General features: G+C 35.4%; 1 long non-coding RNA gene across 1 annotated transcript in view; it reads right to left on the minus strand.

The window, feature by feature from the left end:
• Positions 1 to 2,051: 2,051 nt before the first annotated feature.
• Positions 2,052 to 25,252, minus strand: part of LOC128109265 (uncharacterized) — a 37,639-nt gene continuing 14,438 nt past the window's right edge. Inside the window, exons 3-4 of the long non-coding RNA XR_008217773.1 lie at positions 11,551 to 11,653; positions 2,052 to 2,629 (exon numbers count right to left, since the gene is read on the minus strand). This is a non-coding gene — a long non-coding RNA (uncharacterized LOC128109265). The remainder of the gene's footprint in view (positions 2,630 to 11,550; positions 11,654 to 25,252) is intronic.

The following is a 25,252-nucleotide window of genomic DNA, read 5'->3' on the forward strand; positions in this document are numbered from 1 at the left end:
GTGGCTGGCTGCTCTGCTTCTCTGATCTTTCAGCTTTTACCCTGCTAATCCGACTCTAGGTTTTTAATTGAAAAGACCAATTAAGATCATGCTTCCTGTGGGGTTCCCCTGTCTGTGTTAGGATGTCTGCTATTGTTGTTCTTGTTCACATGATCAACCCTGAAAACACATATTCAAGTAATATTCTACAGACTGATCAGGTTGAATTTATATATTTAGGAATGTACAAGTATGTAATAAATAAATATAACAACACTTAGTAATTTTAAGAAATAGAAAGGAGGGATATGGGTTTAAAGGGTGGAAAGGAAAGATGTAAATTACATAATTATAATCTCAACAAATAAAAGAAACAAAAAAGAAAAGAAACAAAAACAAAACAAGAAGACTGAAATAATCTTTTTTTCAGTATAAGCTGTGTGTTATTTTATAAGCATGTTATTGAATGTTAGTTTATGAGCATCATTATTATCTTCATAGACAGCTGCATTTTATTTGAATAAAGTATTTATATAAAGAATATGCTAAAGCTTCTAGACATGACCTTTATAAGGGTAACATAAATAAATACAAGAGTCAGCTGAGTAGCCTTTAAATCAATACCCAAAATTATATCCAAGCTTCATTCTGATGATTCGTTTGTCCATTACAGTCCCTTGCCATCTCTTGAGGTCATAGTTTCTTTAACTTCAAAATTAAAATAACCCTTATCATTAATGGTGGTGTTCATAAGAAATTTGTGCATTATAACATATAAAATTCATTTAATAATTTCATTTTACTGCTTCTTATAAATGTTTAAAAATCCCAGCAAGAAAAAAATTTCTATACTAGATTATTTTTCGTCGAATTATGTGGTTAGAATCTTCTGTGATAAGAGTTGGTTTATAGAGAAGTTATTTTAGCTTTTTATCCCTGTTCTGACAGTTGATTGTATCGTTTGTGGAGCTCTTATCCTTTCTATCTTTTCAGTTTCCTCTCATTCAAGTGAGAAAATCCACCAAGGTGATCAAAGAAAATGTCAAACACAGTAAGAACACTGAGTTAAATCATGCAGACATTTCAAAATTTTTTACTATGCCGCTGTCAGGAGGAAGTTGACAACTAGCAAACTGAAACAAAAAAGAATTACTGATTGATTAAGTTTTAGAAGAAATTAACTGTGGTACAAATTTATTTTTGTGATATAACATCAATATTTGTGTAAATTTTGCAAACCTGTATTCAACAGGAGGTAGCTTTGTGTGTGAATTGATGTGTTTCAGTAAATTAGGAGACAAAACTGGAAACACTGTTTAGTTTTCTAGAGGCTTTGTGTGTGTGCATGTGTTGGGGGTTACATATGCACATGTGTGTTCACGAATGTGGAATACAGAAGACAAACTCAGTTGTCCTTTCTAAGACACTGTTTTGTTTGTATTTTGAAAGGAAAAGTTTCTTACTTGAACTCATCATGTAGGTAATGCTGCCTGAAACATGAGTTCCAGGAATCTGCTAGTCTTCTGGGCCATGGGACTACAAGAGCATACCACCATGCTCTCCTTCGTTCTTTGTATACTATGGGGTTGGACTCAGTTCCCTGTGCTTAGCTAGCTATTTTCCCACCCACCAGGGATGCTTTGAAAATCTTGAGATAGTGTTATATAAAGTTTTATTTGCTCAAAGATATACAACTTCATATTTGGGTGTATTTACAAATTATGTACAGATTATCACTGACAACTTCTTGACAAATCCGTGACTTTACATAGTTAGCATGGTCTGTGTGTGTCTGTGTGTAGTATTTAATTCAAAAGCTATCATTTTAACAATTTCAGATGTACACTGGAGTGCTATAAACTTTACAAAAATGTTGTGCATTGGAATTCTAGAGCTTTTCACTTTGCATATCTGAAACTTGTAATGTTTTGACAAATGTCACCCCATTTCCCCTTCTACTAGACATTGACTTTTAATTTGATACATATGTAATTGCTGTTTTCTCTGAGTTATGCAACAAGGAAGACAATTATAAATACTATGCCTAAGGAATGCATAAGAATACAGTTTTCATAAAAAACATTATGTATTTAATTTATAGAGAGATAAATAATGCCAAGAGACAGATAACACAACTGCTTAGGAATGTTTATTCATAAATTAAATCTCAATGAAGTGTCACTGGGGCCACCCTTGGAATATGGTGGAGTATAAGTAGGTGGAGTGACACTGGGATCCTAAACCTCAGCCTTGTCAATGAATTTTGAGTTTATCTGTGTACTTCAGAGCATCTCATTTGTATGATCTTCCTAGTGAAAGTTTATCACTTGTAAATGACTACAAATACTTTTGTTTATCAATGTGAAGACTAAACTAACAATGTCGATACAGGAGTTAGTCCTATAGTTGGTGTATGGCACATCATAAATAAAATATAGTATAATAATCTAAGCTAGAGAAACGTATTTCTATAAATGCTTTTATGTTTAGAGTCCTCATGCTGAGCAGAGGTATGTCCATGCCTCAAGGGAAGGTGTTTTCACGGGAAAATTTGTCTGACCGTTGGCTGACCACAGGTCTCAAGTCGGACTCTTGTACGTTCTTCATGTTGAGATGGTTTCTTCACCCTCCAGCTTTGATGATGATGATACTATAACCATTATAACAGAGAAAGAAAAAAGAAATAGTTTAGCTAGTCTTCCCTAAAGTAAAGACCCTTGAATTTGCACATACAACTTCCTGACACATCCTATTTGAATAATGCAAATAAATACCATAGTTATTGTTAACTGGAAACAGATGAGAAGTGATTAGAATTATATATGTGCACCTAAAATACGGACCTCCATTAGTTAACAAGAGGAAAATGACAGACACTGATACAAGATGAACATACCAATCATATCTGCTGTGCAAATTCAACTGTTTCAGTTATGCATTATGAAAAACAGTTCCCATATATTTCTTACAAGCAATTAATATGTATTACAGGAAGGCTTATATTATGGAAAATACATTATACCCTTTAATAATATTTCTTGTTTTATTTTTAGAAGTTTTTAAAAAATTGTTTGTTTATTTTATCTAATGATCACATTATCATAGATATTTCATGTATATATCAATATTTATAATTTTATATATTTATATTTATATAATATATTTATATATTTGTAATTTTAATAAATGTAGTACAATATACATACACAAAAGGAAAGACATGTTTCCTCTCTCATATCTTTTCTTACACATCTATGACTAATGTTAGTCTAGTGTACAGTTCCTAAAAGGTTGACAGGCAGACACTGAGACCTGAAGTGAAGATCAGCATTTGGCTGGGACATAATATGAAAAAATACTATTTGAATAATGTTTTCCCACGGAGGTGTCAGGTGGTTGTGCCAGTGGTACTGAGGAGGAATGAATGACTGTATTACAAAGAACAGGCTGGAAAAGAAAACAATTGAAGACCTTTTCAAAGTTAAAAAGAATTGTGAGATCTCAGAAAGTTGGCTGAGGAATACAGAACATTACAACCACAAACAAGTATCTACTTAAACACATAAGAATACAGATGCAATATGTTTCATGTTCAGGAAACACCAAACTAGCATTTTTATTGTAGAAATTTTACTGATCAAATATTTTATGGAATAAAAATATCTAGGGCTCCCCTGACCCATCAAAGAGGTATTCCATTCCTACCACTGGGGATTTTTATTTTTTTTTTATTTATTTATTTATTCTTTTGATTTTTCAAGACAGGGTTTCTCTGTGTAGCTTTGTGCCTTTCCTGGATCTCACTCTGTAGACCAGGCTGGCCTCTAACGCACAAAGATCCACCTGCCTCTGCCTCCTGAGTGCTGGGATTAAAGGCATGTGCCACTACCACCTGGCAGGGATTTTTATTTAATGATCTGTTTTGTTGCCTGAAAGAAGTAAATAATAAGACATATTCCTTGAGACACATACACACCTGGCTTATAGTATATAGAGAAACAGGCTGGAACTGAACTACAAGCATCCTCCCTGCTGGCTAGACTTCATAATACCTTAACATGCTATACAGGCTTCTGGGAGAGAAAAGGCAACAGCAGTCTATCCTAGCTATGAATCCTGTGAACAATCATACCACATACCAACCTGACATGTATGATAACTGTTATGGGAGTAATCAACCATCCTGACTGGTTTCACAGCCTGGCCCACATGAGATATCTCAAGCCTGGTACAAAAACCTGCTTTAAAAAACAAGCAAACAAAATCTAACCATTGTACTGAGGAGGTCATAGCCCCTAAGAGTAACATAACTATTGTAGCTTAGCTAAATTGGCAGGGTATCCAAGTGTTTCTAAACATCGATGTTTATGTCCAACTATAAATTCTACCTTTTGCCTTAATCATTTATAACGAACAATGGTGACTACAGACTCTCAGAGCATCAAAGTGTTCCAAAAAAGAGACTGTTGAGTGAAGTATCTACAGGACACTTACATAACCCCTTTTACAAACACGTATTTTATCCTGCTCTCAACATTTCTTGGTATCCATATATGTCTGTAACAACAATTAATGGAAAATAAAGCCATGAATTTGAAAGAGAGAAAGGAAGCATACATGGGAGGATTTGTAGATAGGAGAGGGAAGGGAGAAAAGATCTGACTATATTATAATGAAATAAAAGAATAATTCAGGCCTGAAGAAGAGAATAAGCATATTTTATTTTTTTTGAAAATTCCATATATGAGTATTGTTGTTATAACATTCCACCCAACACTATTTCAATTCCTACTTTTCCTACACCTCCCAATTCCACTCAAATTAATGACCTCTTCATTTAAATTATTGTTGCTCAATCCACATAATGAGAGCATCTTTAACATCTGAAAACATAGAGGATAAATCTTCCAAGGCCCCACTTCTGTGTACATAGCTATAGGCAATTAATGGTTGTCAAGAAAGGATAAACAATTTTCTCCAGGAAAAAGCTCCATGACAGTTTATTCAAGCTCATGTTCATCGCTAAACACATATACATATATGTAACAATAAGTAAATTGACTCAGGAGGTTTATTCAAAGGCACCACTCTCTTGTAAGGCTTAGGGAATAGTCCATAAGAAACAGAATGTCACAGAGAGAAAATAGGAAGAAGGACAAAAATGCTATTTATTGGCCATGACAAACTGTTGTAAACATGAGTACAGAGTACATACAGGTGCAGGCACTGGGCCTGTTAAATTACGTATCAATGGACAGGTAGGGGCTCATGAAACCATATCTGTCCATGCTGAATTAAAGGCTACTCAAACTTTCTAAAAGTTGATTCAGTATTATCAGACGTGTACCCACCTGTGAGCTCATAAAGATATACTGAGTATCTCCATGCATATGTTCACAGAAATATTCCTAGTTGTATCAGGTGGATCACAAAATAAAACAAAAAGACATGAACATGCAAAAGCAACCTGTAGGAATAAGTGAACTTAACAGAGTGATGAGGGAGATAAGATGGGTTGTAGGGAAACAGTAATCAGAGTGCATTATGCAGGATTTATGAAGTTGTTAAGAATAAATTTAATTCCTAAAAAAAGAGATATACAGATAGATGGAATGATTACTTTAAAGACATAGATAGTCACAAAGTAAAAGAAGAATCTAGGAAAGCCGATTGTATTTATATATTTGCATATATTACACACACATATAATGTTACAAATATGTCTGTGTCAGTGTGTGTGCAAGTGTGTTTATGTATGTAAAAAGAAAGAGGCCACATGTCATGAATTTAAAAGGGGCAAGGCAGTGCTACATGCAGCTTGGAGGGATAAGATGTAAAGGGAAAATGACCTAATTATATTTTCGATTAAAAAAGTAAAAATCAAAAACAAATTATACAGAGACATACGTTGTCTGGAAATGCTTGGGCAACATGACACATTAATTTTCATAATAATAGTAACATTTTCAAGTTTCTTTTTTTTTGTGGTTTTTTGAGACAGGGTTTCTCTGTGTAGCTTTGCACCTTTCCTGGATCTCGCTCTGTAGACCAGGCTGGCCTCGAACTCACAAAGATCCACCTGCCTCTGCCTCCCGAGTGTTGGGATTAAAGTTTCAATAACATACTTTTACTAATGGGTAAAATGAATGGTTTAAAGGTAACCAATCAGTAGAGCACTTAAGTAATACAAAACACAAAAGGTACTGGACACTATCCAACAAAAATGAATCTTTGTAATCAGAAGCTTGATAAAAATGCTTTGAAAGATTTTAATTGAAATAAAATTATATCAGATTCCAATCTTCCTTTGCTTCTTTCAACTCTCTGAGATACTCTGCTTTCAAACTCTCCCATTGCGCCCAAATCTCAAGTTCTTAGCCTCTTTTTCTTTGATTATCTTTTGTTACATATATGTATATGCATATTCAAATATATGTATGTGTATGCACATATATATAAGTGTGTGTTTGTGTGTAAAACCTGGTAATTCTGTTTTTGTTGTTTGTGTGTATATAGTTTAAGAGGCAGACCTCTGCATTGGGGTGTTGCCTGCAGTTGTATGTCTAAAGGACAGACACTGTGAAAGTTTCCCCATTTTGCCTTTACACATCCATTGATTTTGCCTTTGTTCAGGTAATTTTTGTGCAGTAATTTCTAGAAGAGACTGTTTCAGAGCCAGCATCCTAGCATACTTCCTTCTACAGTCTGTCTGCTGCCTCTACGGCAATGCAGGGAAAATTCTTCAACATAAAGGATTGGACAGTGAGTTATTGACTTTAATTTAAAGGGAAATAGATAACCTAACTTCCATGAAAATCAGAAACTGTTATACAAGATCACAGATGGCTTGCTTCAACAAAGAGCATATGTCCTGCATGTGTTGAGATCCTCTAAGTTTTATACATAACACCAGATGCAAAACTATAATACCAAACAAACTTTGCACCGAGAATATTATCAACACATTGATAAACATTCTACAGAATGGGAAACTATTTTCTAGTCGTGCATTTTAGAAGAGGTGGGCCCATAAATTACCAGTAATTTTCAACAACAGCAGGAAAAATTCAAATAACTTAAATAGACCTTACTACAAAGAGATGTGCACTTCTTCACATCCATCAGGATGTCTGGGACAAGAAAATAAGTAAAGAGTATGATCAAAGATGTAAAGAATGTAGGAATCTGCATCATACAGGTTGGTACATGAAATGGCATAATGGCTTTGAAATGAACTATATTGGGTCCTTAAGAATTAGAAAGAATGAATAAATTACCTGGAAAATCTCTCTCTCTCTCTCTCTATATATATATATAAACACACACACACACACACACACACACACACACACACACACATATATATATATATGAACATTCCTGTTCATGGAAAACTTTTCCTTAAAAGGAATGGAATATAAACAGCCCAGGTCTGTGGCAGATAAATAAATATGCAAATAATAAAATGTGTATATGTAGAATATAATACTTCTGACCATTTCAAGGGAGGAAATAGTCATGCATATTCTGACACAAGTTAACTTGAGAACACCATACATAGTGCAACACTCCAATTGTAAAAGCACAAAAATTATGTTATTGCATACACTTAAGTTATGTATGTAAAGAACAGACAGAGAATGGCATTCTGGAGTTGGATAGCAGTGATGGTTATAAATGTATAACATTTTTGAAATTTATATTTAATATGGTTAAATATAAATAAAGAGTTAAATAGCTAGGAAGGTAAGATTTTCTTTGTTTGATCTTTATTTATTATTTATTTTTATTAAAATTTTTATTCATTCCACATACCAACCACAGATTCCCCCCTCATCCCTCCCCCTGCTTCCCCCTACGCAGCCTTCCTCTCCAGTCCACCCCCATGCCCTCCTCCAGTAAGGTTTGGCGTCCCATGGAGAATTAGCGAAACCTGCACTTGCAGCTGAAGAACGTCCAAGCCCCTCCCCAAGGCTGCGCAAGTTTTGTTAATATGTTTAATCAAAATATAAAACATGAATCTGCAAATAAATGTATAAATCTTACATCCCAAACAAGTGATCAAGGTGGACATTTGTAAATATTCATAATATATACACATATATGCATGAATATACATATATATTATATGTACATATACATATGCAGAGAAGCAAATAATGTACAAATTTAATTTAGTCAACTCTAACAAATGAAAACTTTTATGAATTATAGATAAATATTAAAATTCCTTACTCTGTTGAAGCAAACGTAAACTATTTTTATGTTCCTGTTTAAGATAATTTGTATATTGATACAAATACAAAACTATATTTGTTATAATGTACATATATTTCTGCTCTTATTTGAAATATTTGTATATTGATGCAAATGTAAATTTATATTTGTCATACTTTATGTATGTTCTACTTCTGTTTAGGATATTCGGTATATTGATATTTATTTAAGATTTTTGTCATATTGCATATCGCACTATATATTCCTACCTCTGTTATAAATATCTTGTGTATTGTCACAATTTTGAAGTCATCATTCTTTACCATACATTTGTTTATAGACTATTTACCTTGTTTACATGAAACCTTAGTCCTTAGGTTATTTCAGTAGATAAGACTTACAGATTTATAGTCACCTATGCTTGTCATCACTAGAGTTACCTTACTTAGGTTATTCAGATTTACAGATACATAGGTCAGATGGACAGGTAATCTTCAAACACTTCATAAACCTAGAGAATGTGGCATTTAAGTAACTTAGAATTCTGTTGACATGAGAGACACAATTGCTCCTGGCAGCACCAATTTGATCCCGAGAGAAGGTTGGGCTTCTAAGACATTTCCATTTGGAAGTTTGTCTTCTTGGCACAAAATGGCCTACTGGGCAAAGAACTGCCCTTGCCTCGACTGCTGAGAGTACAAATGCAATGCTGTCCTTTCTGGACAAGCGGGCCACAAGGAAAGCAATCACTGTACTCTGCTGCCAAGACAGGGTAAGATGGTCTTTCAGCATTCCTGCTTCTGAAAATGGTCTGTCAGATACTCTAGGCCTGTAGCCAATTTGAATGCACCAACAATGCTGAGAAACATTAGGTGACTGTCCAGGCTGCCAACTGTCTCAATCTACTCTTGCAAGATTCCCAAAAGTTGCTTGCATCCATCTACCATTTCTTAGGTACCATTATATTCCTTCTCAGGTCTTTGATGTGATTGAAGACTAGCAGTTATGGTTACAACTTAGTATATATATATATATATATATATATATATATATATATATATATATAATCTCTTAGATAGAACATATTAAGTGTTAGATTCAGGTTCTTTAGGATAGGACACCTTTTGGAATGATCTTTGTAACATACCATTTACCTACGCTCTAGACTTCTATGGATTTTAGTATGTGTTTCTTGCTTGATATTGTTTGCATTGATTGTAGTTCCATCTTATCTAGGTCACTATCCCTCATTACTCCTGGACAATATTTGGTAACCATTCCTTTGTATATAGTCTTGTATTAAGTTAGAACCTTCTTATTTAGACAAAAAGGAGGAGATGTAGTGGGTAGCCATTCCAGCTTTGGTCTGGAAGTTCCAACCCCCATTGAGGCTTTGGTAACTATCACACCTACAAGGCGGGGCCAAGGGAGGGCCCTGAAGACCCGAGATCTGGATGCGCGGCTCTCTCTTGTTCCTGGACCCTGAACGGTGGAGGTTGACCGAGCAGAGCTCCAAAGAACACGACTGGACTGCGATACACCTTCCCCAGACCCTGTGACCTACCTATCCCCTCATTTGTAAGTTGCACCACTAATAAACTTTCCTTTTAACTACGTGGAGTGGCCTTAATAATTTCACCAATATTACTCGAATTGTGAGTGTGTAATTGTGAGTATTTGAGAAGATCATCAAATCTACTAGTTAAATTGTGGATATTGCAGTTCATTTAAATTTAAACAAATTTTGTGTTGAATATAAAGGCAAAATGCCAGTTCAATTTAGCAAAATCTCAGGGAGAAAATTAGCATTTTATTCAGGAAAAATACATCTTGAAAACAGTGATTCTATTAATGTAATTTTTATTTGATTTTCAGTATTTAAACTCATGTATTGATTCTACATAGAATAAAAATATACTCAAAAATATTTAATTTTGTTATTTGAAAACATTAAACACAAGTTTCTTGTTTTTTTTGTTTTTCCTTACATTTTTCTCTTAGTGAAATATTAAAGGGTGACAATTGTACTTAGAACAACTAGGTAGTCAAACTAAAGATGTAAACCTTTCTTTCTGTAGTACTTCATCTCTGATTTTACTTTACAGACATCATACATAGAAAGTAACTCAATTTCCAACTGTGTGGGAAGACATTTGGGAAGTAGAATCCTGTAACACAAATCATTAAATGGTCTTATTAAATAAAAAAACCCAGAGCCAGACATTGTGGTGAATGCTGAAAGATCAGAGAAGCAGAACAAGCCACAGCTAACTTCACCTCACCAACTCCTCAGCCAATCTTGTTTCCTCAGACTGAAATTCTCTATGTCCTCACCCCAATGGATCTCAGCTGAAATGCTTAAAAGCATAAAAGCCTTTAGTTATTGGTCCTCATGCCTTATATACCTATCAGCTTCCTACCATCACTTCCTGGAATTAAAAGCATATGTCTTTCCCAAGCAAGACATGAGATTTCAAGTGCTGGGATTAAAGGTGTGTGTCACCATGCCTGGCTGTTTCCAGTGTGGCCTTGAACTCACAGAGATCCAGATGGATCTCTGCCTCCCAAGTGATTGGATTAAAGGTGTGTGGGCCACCATTTTCTGGCTTCTATGTCTATCTAGTGGCTGTTCTGTTCTCTGACCTCAGATAAGTTTATTAGGGTATACAATATATTGGGGGACGCAATATCACCACAGAATCCTATATCCATACCAATCCATTTGTAAACCAAAAGCTGCCAGGAGGTATTTGAAATTGTATTTTATTGCCTTAGCTGCATATACATACCTACATACACACATCTGTATATGTGTGTGTGTATACATATGTATGTATGTTTGTATGTGTGTGTGTTAAACAGACATGCTATTCATAAGCTATTTTTGTTGTCAATGTTAAAACATTAGGAAATAATCACCACTTTTTAAAAACACTGATTATTTTTTGAGTTGGACATGGCAGAAGGTACATAAATATGAGTGGTAAACATTTTTAGTTAGTAAACACAGGCTGTTTGCCTACATCCTAACCTTGGTTTCCTTATGCCATAGATGATGAATCTAAAGCATGCTGAGGCAGTATTTGCCTATTAATACAATGTGTTACATATTGGTTTTTAAAGTTTTTCCTTTTAAGCTTTCATGAGCATCCATAATCAGAGAATAGTTATAACCCTTCATTGTTCTTAGGGTCTTTCATATATCACTAAGTACACAAAGTGCTTTATTTGAGGAACTCTGTAAACAAAATGCTTAGATGATGAATGTTTACAATTTGTTCTTTCATTACTGTGGGATTCTAATAAAAACCATGCCACAAAGTGAGAATGTATGCGTAGAGACCATAAACATACCTGTCCCACAGAATGTTTCTTTATTGTCATGTACCTCACCATCTCCATTGCTGTTTGCTGCTTCACTGCACATCAGTGACAAACTGTACACAACTTTTCTGCCCTATTCATAAAGAGAAAGTGCATGTGTTAGGGGGAAGTTGTAGTAAACGCCATGTCAAAATGGGGGGAAAATTTTTAAACAAATAACCAAAACAGTAGTAAGATATAAGGGAACACAGGCAAGAGTTCTGTAGCTCTGTTTAGACAAACCGGGTTACTTCTTTTGTTGTATGATACAGTATCTCACAGTAGCCCAGGCTCTTTATAAAGTTGCTGCAGTAATCTTCCTGTCAGTGCTTCTCACATGCTGAAGAAAATATTCATATGGATGAAATAAAGTTAAATTCTCAGTGTCATATATTGAACAGCTGTAGAAAGTTCTGCATTCTTTTGAATGGTAAGACAACATTGACTGCAGCTGAAATCTGACAAGGAACTTTCATTTCCCACAACAAGTCTCAAAGCCTCTAACATCAGCAAGTCTTCACTTGGGAAAACTGAAATACAATTAAAACAGTGAAAGCAATCCCATTTCTCTTCTTCTGAAAATTTAATTTCTTATAGTAACACGGAAGCCAGAGGGTCCTCTGCTATTACCTTCACAAGTGAGAATTTTCATGAACAATAATATATTTCAAAATTTATTTACACTACAATTTATAATCTTGTTTTTTTCATCTATTGTTAATACAAAAGAGTATCCAATGTTTACCTCACAATGTAAATTAGTCTGTATCTTTCCCTTAGGGAAATTGTTAAACCAGATGTGAATGCAAGCATGGTTCAGAATGTTAAACAGGGAAGGTGTCCTAATAAAGTAATGCTTAAGATCAGGCCACAAAGTGAGAGCACAAAGGTCATCCCTCTAAGGCCAAGGTTACATTGTAATATAAGGCTCTCTCTCTCTCTCTCTCTCTCTCTCTCTCTCTCTCTCTCTCTCTCTCTTTAAAATAGAATTTTACTTTAAATTTCATTAAGCATATTTCTCTTCATTATTTTTCAAAGGAAGACCAAATCAAATGTTATCAAGGTAAGAAAGGGAAAGTGAGAAATGATGAAAATGAACCTCACAATTCAATGTCTAAGTCACATTATTTCATACCATGGGAATATCATGATGTATTTCACTTATTGTTAGTGAGAAATCATTCATAATTAGGTTTGAAGAATATGCCACAATGTTTTTATAGTTGTAAACACTTCAAAATGTTTATTGTGAAAAGCATACAATACAACCTGCCTGTTTCACTCCATGTTGTGCCTCTATTAAGTTCCATTTTAGCATATTCCTGGCTTATTACACTGTATAACTGCTGCAGGCCATAGGAATATAACGTAAGAACTCAGTTGGTTATGGCAAAGTCACTACCTGGAGGGATTAAGGAATTCCTCAAGAGGAAGTCAAGTTCCAAGGAGCTTTTGATGTTACTTGGCTTGTTATATATCAGCTGTCTTCTGTTATGAAAATCATGTGTGCCTTCATAGTTTTCCCAATTGACTTTTCCCTAAGAAGGGCTAACAGTGTGGACTGATCACTCTCTGGACATACACATTCAAGGTATTTGGAGAACAGCCTTAGGAAAGACTTTCTCTGGAATCAGATATCTCCCTTGGCCACTTTCAAGGACTAGCAGTAACAACAGTCCACATTCAAGTCTCCTAATTTAAGGTAAATTCCAAAAAGAGACACCGCCCAGGTCAGGTGGACGTTAAGTAACAGCTTTACACAATTTAGCTCATACCCTCCTTTCTTACAGCCTTACTAACTTTGTAGACCGCTAACTCCTTACCTAACCACTTCTAGGAATATTTAGATAACTTTCTGTGCTGACAGCTATGCTCAGTCAGAACCCCAGTTCAAGCCTCCCTGTAATTATCATTATTGGCAGCATCTGGCCAGGTCCATCCCTAGATGGAGGAAAGTACCTTATCAGAGATACTTCTGTACTCTCTGAGAACAGACTTAAGCATCCAGGCTACCTGTTTGAGAAGGCCTGATGGATGTGCCAATTAAGCTTAACTTCCTCCTTTCCCAAACCTTACCTCCAGTTCCAGATCTCCCTTTAACTATCACCAGAGGCATCTAGCTGTACACAGGTTGCCTAGTGACTGAGCACACTTTCTCCCACCCTGAAGAAATAAATGGCAGATAGCTTGGACAGATAGGAGCCACAGGAAAAAAGAAGACAGTTTTATTTTCTCCCCTTGACCTAGCAACTTATAGATTCTTAACATTTTCTACCAATCACTTTTAAGACTATAGTTGAGCACATACGATTCCCTCTTCTTAGATATTACCTGAATTCAGCCTTTAGTTAATTCATTTCCCCATTGGTCACTTCCCTTTGGGGTTGCAAATGATAATAATGGTTACTGCCCCTCTATGTGATTCTTATCACCCCTCTGTTTGACCCCGGAAGCCTGGCTTTGCACTGCTAGGGAATACTGTATGTAAGTGTATATATACCAGGACTTCCAGGGCACAGTGGGTCAGAGAAGAGAAAAGAGAATGGAAGAACTAGATGGGTAAGAACTTGAGAGGACAGTGGGACAGCGAATGGGGAGGAATAAAGAGGATTTTGACCAGAGAGTACGTGTGGACAAGATGGAAGAAGAGGAAGAGTCAGATGGGGAAGTACTAGCTAGTTAAGAACAAGATAAAATGGATCTAAATGAGGCAGAATTAAGATGAGAGAATTAAGATAAAACTTAGAGGGAACAGTAGATAAATATAGAGAGAAATCAGGCAAGAAAGTAGCTAGGCACGAGAACAAATCTGAAGCTGTCTATATAGGATGTTATGCCAGAGGAATTAAAGCAAGTGGACTGTAGAGCTCGGTGTGCTGAGATTCTATTTCCTGAAAATAGTCCTCGCCATTAGTAGTTCTCTCTCCTGAGCACCTGGGATGTATAATATTAAGGCTGGTCCCGCTAATATTATACAAGATATAACTAGCATTTTCATCATATTGCCACGCTAGGCAATTTGTGGATATATACTCAAATGACTCTAACGCCCCACCATAGTGATACTTTCACATCCATGTTTGTTGCTACTCTTCTCATAATGTCAATGGAACTAAACCAACCTACATATTAAATGTATAGATCACTGGATTATGAAAATGTGTTACTCTATACATTCCAATTTATTTTCAGCCATAAAGAAAAAGGAAATTGAAAAGTTTCCAAGAATGTGGATAAAGATAGAAAATAATATTTTAAGTAACACAACCTAGGTTCAAAAAGACAAATACTGTATATTATCATTTACATACAGATCCTAGCTTCTAGCTATCATGTATGTGTAATTAATGTTTGAAGAAGTGTGGACAGAGTTTGTTACATCAAAGTTTTTTTTTATAATATTGTAAAATGTGTTGAGGATCATGGCAATAAATTAACACAGAATAAACAAAAAGGACCTGTCTAAGCTAAACTATGATCCTATGATATAAGGCTTGGGTAGAGTTCAAAAATAGGCATCAGAACCTGCGTTAACTGGGTTGATGTTGACACAAAAAGATTTTAAAAGAACATTCTCAGTAGCAAGGAAACTAGCACTTGTGATCACTAATTGTATTTCCATGATTATATAACCTACAGCTAATGTACTAAAAATTGCTGTTATGATGTTACATAGGTGGCAATTATCATGAAAGCATTTGACTATACCCATTCATATTAACGGTACAGTCTTCATTTATAGGTCTGTAAACACTTGAGGCTCTATTACCTACTGACATTATTTTACTCTGTTGACAGAACACATTATCTTTTGTTTTATGCATGAAATAGTGTGAATCAAGGAAAGAATCACCAAAAGGCACAGTTAAAGTGCCTGTAACAGTGACTGTAAAATCACACTTGAGCATTCGAGGAATGATTGCAGGCACTATTTACATTTTTGCTATTTGAATTACTTTACAAAAAAATGGATAGAGTGTCTCCAATTACATGAATAATCCTGTTATTTAAAATGTCAGAAAATAAGGCAGGGACTGTAACTCATCACTCTCCTAGCTTGTGGAAGGGCCTGGGTTCAATATTCCCAACATTAATATTCAAGGTAGAAATATGAGAGTCATTGAACTGAGAAAAATTTTCATAAGTAGACAATTTTACTAATAAAATTGGGAGCTCTTAAAATAGACACTCAAATATAAATACAGATGATTGGTAAATAATCTTTAAACAATGTAATAAGTTCATAATCAATTTCTGCTTCCAGGCCTTGAATTGCTTTCTCTACATTATTGTTACCATTTCTATGTGTCCTTAATTGAAGATATTCTTTGAATGAGAAATTGCATAAGATACAACTAATAGGGTAGACCCTAACTCGATGATTATTATTTATTCAGAAAATAATATGAAGAGAAAGACAGTGAGGAAACCATGTGACTAAAGACAAGACATTGCAGGCATACAACTATCAGCCAAGAAATACTAGTCACTGATGGCCACCAGGACAGCTAGGGAGTAGAAAGGTAGGATGCCACTCAAGGTTTTGATAGGAGTATTTGCTACTGACATCCTGGTTTCAGATTCTGTGCAAGCAAGTAGTACTCTTTTAATTCATTCATTTATTTCACTTGTATAAACTCGAAGTATAGGTTACATTGTAAAATTAGAAAATCATATTATTAGTTTTATATTTTTTAAATATTTTTATTAGTTTAAAAAACAGGAGGTGATAACATCGAATGTCAATGAGATCAAATAACATTTAATTACTACTACACATTATAGCAAATAGAGGAATGATAGCGGGCGGGGGGGGCACTATGTCTGTGTCTGTATGTTTCTTTGTGTTCACATTCCATGTGTGCAGGCTCAAGTGGAGGTAAGAGAAGCATATTAGATCCCCTTCAATTGAACCTACATGTAATTCTAAGATGCCTGATGTAGTTGTTGGGAAATGAACTCAAATTTCTGGGAACTGCGTTAAATCCTCTGGATAAACAAAAAGAGTTGTTAATTGATGAGCTATCTCTTTCTCCAAGAAGATAGGGCTTTTATTGTTAAAGCATATGTTGTAAGTAAACAATAAAGGTCTTTGATGTTGAGCAGGATAATTATTCAATATGCATATTATTCAAAATATCACACTGTAATTAATATTTATTTATAAATATGTACCAATAAAAGTCAATAAAACAGAAAACCTGAGAAAATAGCAGTCATTTACTATAATTGTAGCTGAGGTTAGTTACTGGATTGGCTTTCCAAGATCGTTAGACTTCCATGCATTTGGAGCAGGAGTCCACATATTTGTAAGAATAACAGATGATATAGACTTACATAATTTGATATGTTTTATTTGCTGTTTGTGAATGTGTTGGTGTGTGTGTGATTTTTGTATTTAAGTACTGTCAATCACTACTTGTATAGCAACCTGGAGAATGATTTTGAGAAACATGGGTCCAAAGGCTTTGGCTTTGATATTAATTCTATAATAACTTTTGCCAATATGAAAAAAAAATCACATTTTAGAGACTTGGATGATAGTAAAAAAAAAGGAAACAGGAAAAGAAGGAAAACATACAGGAAGACTCAGAATACTAAAATATGAAAACTATTTAAACTAATTTGAATTACACTTTTAAGTGTGAAAAAAGAATATAACCAGGAAGAGAAAAACTGAAAAGTCCCTCATACATTAACACAAATTCGAGATCTGAGATTTTGTATTGCAGGGAAAATTCTCAAAGCTTTCAGACTATTGTAAGATCAATATTCATTAATAATGCATGACACATCAGCTTGTACTCTACTTTTGAATGAACATTGTACAATTTATGCATTGCATTTTTACTATATTTAACTGTTAGGTGAAAATAAAAGGGCTGTTTTAAAGATAAGTGCATTAAGTGGGTTATATAGAGCAAGGATTTTGAATGAAGCATCATTACATGTTTATCATCCACAAAGAGTGATACGGTGAGAAAAATCTTCAGACATAGTCAGTATTAACCTTGTCATGATAGCTCCATGTCTGAGTGCTCTGTTTATAAGCCAAGCTAAAACACCTACATGAAATTGTTGAGAATTTAAAGAGATTCAGAAAACCCTTCCAGTGAGAAACAGAACTTCTACAGATGTTTTTTGTGATCATTAACACATATGATATAGGTAGTATATGATACATTTTAGTAATTAATCATTTACCATAGAGTCCATCACTGCACAGAATCATTCTCATTTTTAATTTTTTTCATTATTCTGACAATAGCTAAAAACACTGATTTAGTAAGATTCTCAAAAAAAATACAGTTTTGTATTTTTAGTCTTCTTTCTGTATATTAGTTGCCTAGATTTCTTTACCTAGCATATCTGCTATTTTGTCCAACTAGTTAGTTCACTCTTTCATGTGGGAAGAATATTATTTAGAGTTGAATGACATTCCTCAATATGTGTTTGCAAGATTTAATATGCATCTTGATTATAAACAATGCTGTAATGAAGATGGTATTGAAGAAATTTTATGAGCTGTCCCAAAAGGAAGAAGTGTCATTAATTGGGCTGCTTTACCTTAATCTTATTTCACAAGCCATTTTACAGGCATCCCTATTGCCTGCAAAAATCAGTATCCTAGTCACCAATATTAAGGATTCATGTTCTCTACACTCTCATCAATATGCATTACTGCTTATATTTCTGGTAATAACTATGATAAGAGTATATGGTGACATTTAATATGTGTTTTTATTTGTGTTTCTTTGAGATTAATGGTGGTAAGCATATTTTCACAGTCCTGCTGTCCATTATGATCTTTAACATAAAATCCCAGAAAAATATTTATTCAGGTCATTTACCTATTTTACCTAAGTTTATTAGTTTATTTAATTTTCTCCCACTGAGTTGTAAGAGACTTTACAATTTTAAATGATAATCTCATTGTTCTTTATATGGTTTGCAATTTTCCAAAACACATATGCCGTTTGCCATTTCCTTTGTTGTTTGCTTTGCAGATATTTATTTTGTATAAATCATTTTGCTAAAGTGATATAGAATTGATATTTCCTCTACATATTTATGTCTATGTCCATATAAAAAAGCTGTTCTCAGTCCTAGAGAGCCCTTTATTTCCAGTAGACCATGATGAATGCAGAGATTGTACATATGTTGAGAATGAAGGATTAAGGGTCAGTCTTAAACAGGACATCTCTACAATACTGTCCATAGCTCAGAGAACATAGTTCTGGTGACAGAAAGATTTTAAAAGACAGAAAATAGAAAATAGAGCTGGAAATGTAATCTTCTAGATAAGACATACACATTGCAATCAGCAACTCATAGTAGCTATGGATGCCTGCAATAGATTTGCAAAGAATGAACCTATTGATAGTCAGGAGGGGACAAAGGAAAGATTCAGGGCACTCTAACCCTCATTGATTAGTTATTTTCTAAAAGATTCAAAGATATGTAGAGCTATTATCTTCATGTGTATACTGTGCTACCAAGGAGGCCAGGACAGATCAAGGGACACCAGGCCTCAAAAGCCCTAGAGGACACACCCTCCAGGAACTGAAGTCATGCTAGTCACCAAAACTCTTGGCTATTTGGGCCAGAAGACCAGAAAGGCAAGAAAAGCCAAGAAACAAAACACACATCCAAGGAAGAGAACACCTAGACCTTTAATCCCAAATTCAGATGCCTAAACAACAGTGTAAGAACACAATCAATAACCAAGAAGGCAATATGGAATTACTAGAACCCAGCTTTCCAATAACAGCAAGACCTGAACAAATCAACACAGCTGAAGCACAAGAAAATGACCTTTAAAATGACTTTATGGGGCTGGAGAGATGGCTCAGTAGTTAAGAGCACTGGCTGCTCTTCCAGAGGTTCTGAGTTCAATTCCCAGCAACCACATGATGGCTCACAACCATCTATAACAAGATCTGGCGCCCTCTTCTGGCCTGCAGGCATACATGCAGACAGAACACTGTATACATAATAAATAAATAAATCTTTAAAAAAAATGATTTTATGTAGATGATAAAGGTCATTAACCTTTAATGACCTATTATTATTATTATTACTGTTATTATTTTAATGAAATGAAAAAGATCACCTAAAGAATTTAAGGAAGAGACAAACAAATAATTGGATGAAATTAATAAATCCCAAAAAGAATGTCAAGGAAACCAAGAAAAAACAAACAGGTAAAGGAAACAGTTAAAAACCTGAAAATGGAAATAGAAGCAATAAAGAAAACACAATCTGAGAGAATTTAGGAAATGAAATATCTGAATAAGCGAACAGTAACTACAAATGCAAGCATCACCAACAGAATAAAAGAAATAGAAGAGAAAATTTCTGGCTTTGAAGATACAATAGAGGAAAGAGTTTCATTCATTGGTCAAAGAAAAGGTTAAATCTAGAAAATTCCCAGTGCAAAACACTCAGGAAATCTGGGAAACCATAAAAAGACCAAATTTAAGAATAATAGGAATAGAAGAAACCCATCTGAAAAAATACAAGAGAATATATTTAAAAAAATCATAGAAGAAAAATTTCCCAACCCAAAGAAGGATGTACCAATAAAGACACAAAAAACTTATTGAGCTCCAAATAGATTGTATCAGAAAAGAAAATCCCCATGCCTCATAATTATCAAAACACTAAACATACAGAACACAGAAAGAATTTTAAAAGTGGCAAGGGGAAAAGGCCAACATATAAAGGGAGACCTATTTGAATAACACTTCAAATGTCAATGGAGACCCTAAAATTTACAAGGGCCTCTGGACTTATGTCCTGCAGACTCTAAGAGACCATGGATGCCAGACCTGACAATTATACCCAGCAAAACTTTCAATCATCAAAACTTTCAATCATCATATATGGTGAAAAAAAGGTATTTCAGAAAATCTCAAATTTAAACATCTCTGAACATGTCCAACCCTACAGAAGGGACCAGAAGGGAAATCCTAACCCCAGGATGTTAACTATTCCCACCAGAACAAAGTCAATAAATAAGACACAACAGCAACACCCAAAGAAGGGCAGGAAAGCACCCCCACACACCCCTCCACACACACCCCCCACATACACACATTACCACAACCAATATTACCAACAACAAAATAACAAGAATTAACAGTCATTGGTGACTAATATCCCTCATTAACAATGGACTCAATTTGGCAATAAAAAGATACAGACTAGCAGAATGGATTAAAAAAATAATCATTCTTCAGCATATAAGAAACATACCTCAACATCAAAGATAGACATTACCTCAATGTAAGGTGTTGGAAAAATATTTTCTAATCAAATGGAACTAAGACGCAAGCTGGTGTAGCTATACTAATATCTAACAAAATAGACTTCTTAAAAAATTAACAAAAGACTCCCAGAGCTCCACCCGGGGCCTAGCCCGTGGATCTCTGCATCCAGATCCCTCAGTAGTTGAACGGGGTTTCTAGCACGACAATTAGGGTGTTTGGCCATCCCATCACCAGAGTAGGTCAGTTCAGGCTGTATCTCGACCATTGCCAGCAGTCTGTTGTGGGGGTATCTTTGTGGATTTCTGTGGGACCTCTCTCACACTTTGCTTCTTCCTATTCTCATGTGGTCTTCATTTACCATGGTCTCCTATTCCTTGTTCTCCCTCTCTGTTGTTGATCCAGCTGGGATCTCCTGCTCCCCCAAGCTCTCTTTCCCTAGACCCTCGCCCTTTATTACCCCCACTCATGTCCAGGCTGTTCATGTAGATCTCTTCCATTTCTCCGTCATTGGGTGATCCCCGTGTCTTTCTTGGGGTCCTGTTTTCCAGAAAGAGGAGGGTTTATATGAGCGAGAATTGTTGAGACCAAGGTTGGATAAAGCACAGGGACAAATAGCCAAACGAATGGAAACACATGAACTAATGGCTGAGGGGTCCTCAACTGGATCAGGCCCTCTGAATGGGTGAGACAGTTGATTGGCTTGATCTGTTTGGGAGGAATCCAGGCAGTGGGACCGGGTCCTGTGCTCATTGCATGAGTTGGCTGTTTGAAACCTGGGGCCTATGCAGGATCTCTTGGCTAGGCCTGGGAGGAGGGGACTGGACCTACCTGGATTGAGTCTACCAGGTTGATCTCAGTCCTCGGGGGAGGCTTTGCCCTGGAGGAGGTGGGAATGGGTGGTGGGCTGGGGGGAGAGTGAGGGGGGCCGGAGAGGGGAGAACAAGGGAATCCGTGGCTGATATGTAGAACTGAATTGTATTGCAAAATACAAAAAAAAAAAATAAAAAAAACATGCATATTGAAGAGTTACCATTTCACAAGCTGAATGAAAATGTGCTTGGGAGATGTAAGAGAAAGATGTATAACATTAATAAAACTATCTTTAGATGTACTAAAAAAAATTAACAAAAGAGATAGAGAGGGCATTTCATATTCATCAGAAGAAAAATCCACCAAGATGATGTCTCAATTCTGTACATATATGCCCCAAATGCAAAGGCACCCATATTTATAAAAGAAACATTACTAAAGCCTAAATCACACTTTGAATCCCACACAATAATACTGGGATACTTCAGCACCCCATTCTCACCAATGGACACATTATCCAGACAGAAAATAAACAGAGAAATAAAGGAAATAAAAGATATTATGACTCAAATGGATCTAACAAATATCTAAAAAACATTTCACCAAAACACAAAGAATGTATTTTCTTGTCAGAATCTCATGTGAACTTCTTGAAAATTGAGCATGTACTCAGCCACAAAGCAAGTCTCAACAGATACAAAAAAAAAAAATGAAATAAGCCCCTGTATCTTAACAGACCACCATAGATTACAGCTGGAATTCAACAACACAAACTACAGAAAGCCTACAAACATGTGGAAGCTAAACAACTCTCTACTGAGCTGCCAGTGGGACAAGGAAGAAATAAGGAAGCTAAAGACTTCCTAGAATTCAACGAAAATGAATTCACAATATACAGAAACGCACGACACACAATGAAGAGGTGCCAAGAGGAAAGGACACAACACTAAGGCTTACATAAAGAAAGTGGAGAGTTCGCATATCTTAACAGCACACCTAAAAGTCCTAAAAGAAAAAGAAGTAACTCACCAAATAGTGCTTTACTGCAAGAAATAAACTGAGGGCCAAAATCAGTAAAGTAGAAACAAAGAGAATACAAAGAATCGATGAAAAAAGAGTTGGTTCTTTGAGAAAATTAACAAAATAGATAAACCCTTATGCAAACTAACTAAAAGGCAGAGAGAGAATACACAAATTAAAACATCAGAAATGGGCATAGGGACATAACAACAGACTCCAAGGAAATCCAGAGACTCATTAGGTCATAAAAGCACAGGGACAAATAGCCAAACAAATGGAAACACATGAACTATGAACCAATGGCTGAGGGGTCCCCAACTGGATCAGGCCCTCTGAATGGGTGAGACAATTGATTGGCTTGATCTGTTTGGGAGGCATCCAGGCAGTGGGACCGGGTCCTGTGCTCATTGCATGAGTTGTCTGTTTGAAACCTGAGGCCTATGCAGGATCACATGGCTCGGTCTGGGAGGAGGGGACTGGACCTGCCTGGACTGAGTCTACCAGGTTGATCTCAGTCCTCAGGAGAGGCTTTGCCCTGGAGGAGGTGGGAATGGGGGGTGGGCTGGGGGGAAGGTGAGGTGGGCGGGAGGGGGAAGAACAAGGGAATCCGTGGCTGATATGTAGAAATAAATTGTATTGCAAAAAAAAAAAAAAAAAAAACCTGTATTGCTCAAAATTGATAAATCTAAAAGAAATGGACAAATTTCTTGATAGATAATATTTACCAAAGTTAAATGAAAATCACATAAACAATTTAAATAGACATATAACCCCTAAGGATATAGAAGCAGTGATTGAAAGGAGCCCCTCCCCCAACAAAAAATCTACTTCCAGATGGTTTTAATACAGAATTCTACCAGACTTTCAAGGAAAAGTTAATGCCAGTGCTCCTCAAATTTTTATTCTTTCTATGAGGCCACAGTAACCCTGAAAGCTAAACCACACAAAAACTCAACAAAGAAAGAGAATAACAGACCAATTTCACTCATGAAAATTGATGAAAAAGTGCTCAATAAAATACAGGCAAACCAAACTCAAGAACACATCAAAAATATCACCCACCATGATCAAGAATTCTTCATTCACAGATTCTGGGATGGTTCAACATACAAAAACCTTTCAATGTAATTAATCTACCATATAAACAAACAGACAGAGAGAAGTCACATGATCATCTCACTGGATGCTGAGAGAACTTTAGACAGAATCTAACAATGCTTCATGATAGTAATCTTGGAGAGATCAGGAATACAGAAGACATATCTAAACATAGTAAAAACAATATATGGCAAGCCAATTGCCAACATTTAATTAAATGGAGAGAGGCTTTTGCATTTTCTACTACAATAAAGAACAAGAGAAGGTTGTCCATTCTCTCCATACCTATTAAATATAGCACTTGAATTTCTAACTAGAAAAATAAGACATCTAAAGAAAATCAAGCAGATACAAATTGGAAAGGAAGAAATAAAAGGTATCATTCTTCACAGATGATATGATGGTATATGTAAGTGACCCCCAAAATTCTATCAAGAAACTCCAACAGCTGATAATCACCTTTAGTTAAATGACTGGGTATAAGAATAACTAAACAAATCAGTAACCCTCTTATATACAAATGATAAATAGGCTGATACATAAATCAGGGAACCAACACCCTTTACAATAGTCTCAAATAATATAAAATATCGTGACGTAACTTTATCCAAGTAAGTGAAAGATTTGTGTGACAAGAAGTTTCAAGTCTTTGAAGAAAGAAATTAGAGAAGATATCAGAAGATGGAAAGATCTCCCATGCTTATGGATTGGTATATTAACATAGTAAAAATTGCAATCCTACCAAAAGCAATCTTCATATTCAGTGCAATTCTCATTAAAATCCTAAAAAGAATTGTTTACAGACCTTTAATGTACAAAACACAACATCGCATGAAAAAAACAAAAGATCCAGGATGACTAAAAATTCCTGTACAATAAAAGAAGTTCCAGATGTGTCACCATCCATGATTTCAAACTGTACTCCAGAGAAATAGTAATAAAAACTACATGTAATTGGCATAAAAACTGACAGGGGTACCAATGGAATCAAATAAAAGACCCAGAAGTAAATCCACACACCTCTGGACACTTGATTTTTGACAAAGAAGCCAAAATTATACAATGTAAAAAAGAAAGCATCTTCAACAAATGGTGCTGGTGTAACTGGATGCCAGCATGTAGAAGAATCCAAATAGATCCCTGCACAAAACTCAAGTCCAAGTGGATCAAAGACCTGAACATCAAACCAGATATACTGAACCTGAAAGAAGAGAAAGAAGAGAATAGCCTTAAACCCATTGGATCATGACATATCTTCCTGTACAGAACACCAGTCATGCCGGCACTAAGATCAACAGCTAAGACATGGAACATCACAAAACTGAAAAGGCAAAGGACACAGTCAAGAAGGACAAAGCAAAAGCCAACAGAATGAGAAAACATCTTCACCAAGCCCACATCTCACAGAGGGCTGATCTCTAAAATATAAAGAACTCAAGAAAGTACACAGGAAAAAACAAACAAACAAATAAGCCAATTTTAAAAGAATGGGG

Source organism: Peromyscus californicus, unplaced genomic scaffold (assembly GCF_007827085.1).
Source record: "Peromyscus californicus insignis strain IS unplaced genomic scaffold, ASM782708v3 Scaffold_14__1_contigs__length_90479793_seg_1, whole genome shotgun sequence".
NCBI classification, from domain to species: Eukaryota; Metazoa; Chordata; class Mammalia; order Rodentia; family Cricetidae; genus Peromyscus; species Peromyscus californicus.